The sequence below is a fragment of the Diaphorina citri genome, unplaced genomic scaffold, assembly GCF_000475195.1.
Source record: "Diaphorina citri unplaced genomic scaffold, Diaci psyllid genome assembly version 1.1 scaffold57874, whole genome shotgun sequence".
NCBI lineage: Eukaryota > Metazoa > Arthropoda > Insecta > Hemiptera > Psyllidae > Diaphorina > Diaphorina citri.
In genome coordinates this window covers 8002-13762 of record NW_007435164.1, presented here as the reverse complement: position 1 = coordinate 13762, position 5761 = coordinate 8002, and the positions used below count along the sequence as shown (strand labels likewise).

Here is a 5761-nt window from a genome sequence, read left to right as displayed (position 1 = left end):
AGGCATTACAAGAACTTTTCCTCAAACCTACTATAAAAATAGATGGGTCTACTTTTTGTCTGGGGATCCGTTTCAAAACTATGAACGGTACAAGTTATCTCCTGCCACCGCGATCCATCATTCGAAATACAAGAAGAATGCCTGACGACTCAATCTGTACCAACACGATAGATATTGGAACGCATGAAAATCATAGCGAAAACTTCAGAAACTTGGACGACGATATTTTTCACCGCGCGCGAACTCCACTGATTTTAAAACACAAGAATTACTCCTGACACACTGAAAGCATATTTTCTAAGAGCCAACTATAACTTCATATGAGAAGGCAATCTGCCACCAGTCTCAGAAGCGCCCAACTAACTTGAGAAACTCTTACTACAGTCAAGTGATGAGACAAGATGCCATTACTACTCTCTATAACAAGTCGCTACCAAGTCATACTCTTCCAACGCGTCAAAGCCATACGGAGCATTGATAGTGTCTTAAACACAGATAAAACCAATAACAGCCACCATATGATCACTGAGGGAATGGTAAGGAACAGATTGTGGACTGCATTAATCGAACTTCACACTTTGAACGTATGCAATCAATAATAGATAACTCGGGACACCATACTATTTATATTATATAATTAGAGCCATCACAAAACCTTTCGGACAACACCAGTAAATGGTGACATAGGAAAAAGATTTTACGATACACAATAGCCCATTTATGATGCATATTCAAGAACTTGGAATCTGCACTGGAAGTTGGTAAATCCTCTGCGTTGTATAACAAAGATTTGGGAGACATATGATCACTATAACTGAATCCAGTACTCAATAGAAGTTACGTAAGGAAGAATGGGGGACGTGTACTGATTACATTGGAAGATCAGGGATATTGATAAATCTCTTCCTACATTTTGTCATCTTTCCTATTCTAACACGAGATCCTACAGTGGAGTTCCCTACCTGATTAATCTGTTCCCGTGTTACATTTGTGCTAAAACTATTACAGTTGGTCCCAGGTCTAGTTTTACAATCAAACCAATAGGTCTGGAACCGAGTACTCGAGGGCAGAAACGTCCTCTGCGAATTTGAACTAAAAACGATTCTGATTCGTAACTCAAACTACAAGTGAGGAGTTTCCAATCTGAGACTTACAGACATCTGAGAAAATCACTGCTAGGTGCTTCTTCAATGAATCCCAAGGTAAACATTTAGATGATGACAACTTGTTATTTACAAAACATTAGAGAAACTCAAGGGAGAAGCAGACAGAGATATCTACCAAGGTGGATGAAAAGATATAGCTGGATGAAAAGATAAAGAAGAACAGATGTCTCTCCAATTACAAAACAATCTGTCACAAAAAGAATTGCAGTAGTATCTTTCTTCACTTATAGAATCACTCAACCAGGTACATTTCCTCTATTTCGACAATTACTCACTCAAGTTCTTTTCCTGCGGATATTTACACATGCCTGTTCTGTTCTTCTAATTCCAGAACTACAATCCACCACAGATATCAGCTTTCGTCCTGGATATTAATACACAAGGAATTATTCAAATGTATGCTATCACCGGGTTCGCGCGCGTGGCATGTTAACCATACAGATCGTCTTACGCTTGCTATAACTACTAGCAACGTATTCGGCCTCAAGGGTATCCCGAGTATTCAGAATCTAGATGATGAGTTTAACTTCTTCCTCAGAGGCAAGGAAGGCATATTGAATGTGAAACCCTCCACAGTGGAAGGATTGTCTGGTGAACAACAGGAAGCATTGCAACGTTTAGCCACCAAGGTACCAGCATTCCGCAATGTGACTAAGAAGTTACAAGATATGCCAGAGTTTGGTGCATGGTTACAGCAGAGTACACCGGAGCAATGTGTCCCCAAGCTATGGGAGGAAGAAAAGTCATTCAGTGAGACTGCAGTGGCAATGTATCAGTTATTATTCATACAAGCATTGCGCAGTGACCGTGTACCGGCTGCTGCGCACATCTTCGTGTCTGCTGTGTTTGGGGAAGCATTCATGTTATCTGCAGAGCGAGAGTTGGATCTGCCACATATTGTAGAGCATGAGTTACGAGGCAATGTTCCTGCTGTCCTCTGCTCAGTCCCAGGATATGATGCGTCAGGTAGAGTGGACGATTTAGCAGCAGAGCTTGGCAAGCAGATCGCATCCATTGCCATTGGATCAGCAGAAGGTTTCAATCAAGCAGACAATGTCATCAATGTTGCAGTTAGATCTGGGAAGTGGGTTCTATTGAAGAATGTACATCTAGCACCACAGTGGTTAGTTCAGTTAGAGAAGAAGCTACATAGTCTACAGCCGCATGCGAACTTCAGACTATTCCTCACCATGGAGATTAACCCGAAGGTTCCTGTGAATCTGTTACGAGCAGGGAGAATATTTGTATTTGAACCTCCACCAGGTATCAAGGCGAATCTCCTACGTACATTCAGTACTGTTCCCGCTACCAGAATGATGAAAGCACCTAATGAACGTGCCCGTCTCTATTTCCTACTGGCCTGGTTCCATGCTATTGTACAGGAGAGATTACGCTATGTACCACTCGGATGGTCCAAGTTCTATGAATTCAATGAATCTGACTTGAGAGTCGCGTGTGATACGTTGGATACTTGGATTGACTCCACAGCCATGGGTAGAACCAATCTCCCCCCTGAGAAGATACCATGGAATGCACTGATTACATTACTCTCACAGAGTATCTACGGTGGTAAGATAGACAATGACTTTGATCAGAGACTCCTCGGCTCCTTCCTATCCAAACTATTCACAACCAGATCATTTGAAGCAGACTTTGCCCTGGTCGCTAATGTGGACGGCGCCACACGACATATCAATATGCCGGATGGTACACGTAGAGATCATTTCCTACACTGGATAGAATCCTTACCAGACAGACAGACACCCTCCTGGCTAGGATTACCCAATAGTGCTGAGAAAGTACTCCTGACAACACGAGGAACAGACCTGGTGGCTAAACTACTCAAGATGCAACAGCTAGAAGATGAAGATGAGTTTGCATACACAGAAGCTAATGAGAATAAGACAGAGGAACGAAATGTAGATGGACGTCCTGCCTGGATGAGAACACTACATAATTCTGCCTCCACCTGGCTCGAACTCCTACCCAAGGCCTTGCAAACCCTCAGACGAACTGTAGAGAATATCAAGGATCCACTATACAGATACTTTGAGCGTGAAGTTAGCTCTGGTGCAGCATTGCTACGAGATGTTATTAGTGATCTAGAGGATGTTATTCTGATCTGTAGCGGAGGTAAACGTCAAACCAACTATCATCGTCTCCTACTGAGTGATCTCGTGAAGGGGATGTTACCTGCACGTTGGTGTAGATACAGTGTACCACGAGGCTGTACAGTTATACAATGGGTGACTGACTTCCGTCTCCGTATCATACAACTACAGCAAGTCTCCCTCCTTGTATCACAAGGCGGGGCTAAGGAACTCAAAGTATATCCTGTATGGCTAGGTGGTCTGTTCAACCCTGAAGCATACATCACTGCTACACGACAATGTATTGCTGAAGCGAATGGTTGGTCACTGGAGGAGTTGGTATTGGATGTTAGCATTACAGACTGCATGGAACCAGAGAAGATTAACACAGATGATTGTAGTTTCCGAGTGGTAGGACTCAAACTCCAAGGAGCACAATGCAGGAATAATGAACTTGTTCTTACTTCTACTATCCTCATGGATCTACCTGTCACACTGGTACGCTGGGTCAAAGTAGAATCAGAGACACGACAAGACAAGCTATCTCTACCTGTGTATCTGAACTCAACTAGAACTGAACTGTTGTTCAATGTAGATCTAAACATTACTTCAGGACAAGATCCCCATAGCTTCTATCAGAGGGGTGTGGCTCTGCTTACTTCTACTTCTCTCAACTAGATCCTATCATTATTATTATATCCTTAACCTTTCTCAATATTTAACTCTTATAGGTACCTACTAACAACTAATTATTCAATATTCATTTATATGTATTCTTTAATTTTTATCTCTTACTCGTATCATGTTAATCAGTGTTAACTAATTCAGTTATAATGTAGAAAGGGCAATGTTGAAACACCTTTAGGAGGTTTAGATTGAAATCAGTGTTTTCTGTTTGTATTTTTTGTTTAGTTCTCCACTATTAATTGATGGAAAATCAATATGTTTATGGAAAAGAATATAATGAGATGGTTTTTGTACGTTTATGCCTAAAATTAAGATAGCTAGGTACATGGAGTAATATCTTTAGGGTCAGTACGCCCGACAACTATCACCTCCCTACGTCAAACTTATGGTCCTTCTCTGTACTTATGTAACCTTAGTCTCTTTCTAGTACGGGAACAATTTAAACCAAGAACTTTTTTTTTTTTTTTCTTTTTTCGATCGCAAGCCTCCTTCCTTTGAAGTAGACACCAAGTCCTATTTCAAGCGGGGAGCCCCACGCTTAGCTGCGGTGTATGGACACAATGTTCCAGTGACTATGTTACCGTGTTTCGGGTCGCGCGAAGGTTCGGACCGATTCCTGATAAGAATAACCGCTATTTCCCTCGTCTATCTGAATTATCCATCCATCAGATGGAAGTGTTTTAGTGAGGATGGCAAAGTTCGGTTACATCGAAGTGACGCAAGTCACAGTAAAGCGAGTAATTACGTAAAATTTATAAAAGGAGAGGTAAGCGCGCCGTTAAGCAACTGGACCTCGCCACTAGACTTGCCTATTACCATTCAGCTCGGACTGGGAAGACGTACTGTTTCGTACCATTCCTGTGGTCGAGAGAGTTGAAAAATGGAGAAACCAACGAGGGAAGAGCCGCTGGTCAGATCAGAGATGTCTCCTCTTGGTCAGTCAGACAGACTGGGTGCATCCATATAGTATTTGCAGGTGTACAAGTAACGTTATTCAAGTTGTGTTAGTATCACTAATACTATCGAAACGATATAGAAACACATTATGTTAGAGCGCTTAGGCCTTGCCAGAAGACGTCTAAATACGACTAAGATTCTTATGGATGCTCCAATCTAACAAAGTTTTTATTTTAATGATGATTTATCTTTCTTAAATCTGGTGTAAAGTTGATCTAGATAGAGAAGTAAGTTTAAGTATCCGATACGGTCAATTTTGACTTAGTTTCTTAGGATTAACTTGTGTCTCGTCTAACGGGATAGATCATACTGGTACAATCTGGTCGGGTGGCAGCAAGATCGTCTAGTATATTCCAAATTCGTTGGTAACCCACACTGCAGCGCTGCCCGATAGTGGTTATCGCTGAACTTAACAAAGGTCGACGCTGTATAAAGCATTATCATTAATACCCAAAATTTATCTAGATAGAAGATCTTAGATCTATGACTTACTACAACCTATATTAATACCAAAACTACACACCTAAACCAGTAGTCCCTCGAACTGGGTACCATCAGATGTGGAGAACCACTGATTGCACACCGTCTCTAGTCTGAGATACTCAAACAATGGGATATAGTTGATGAACTTTATGATGAAGTAACGAAAATTTTATTCTTCATGACTAAATATAAAATCTATATTATTTATTCGTATCCAAATATTATTAACACTTTCTATCTATTTTCCGGCACGATTGATAATTGATTTGTCTTCTTTGTCACTAGTATTTGATTCATATAGTTTGTTTTATACACCTTCGTAATTTGAAACAAGAACTATTTTAAAGCTCATTTAAATGGCTCATCGATCGAATTGAT

General features: G+C 40.9%; 1 pseudogene; it reads left to right on the top strand.

The window, feature by feature from the left end:
- Window positions 1–4247, top strand: part of LOC103523930 — an 11040-nt pseudogene extending 6793 nt beyond the window's left edge.
- Window positions 4248–5761: the final 1514 nt, after the last annotated feature.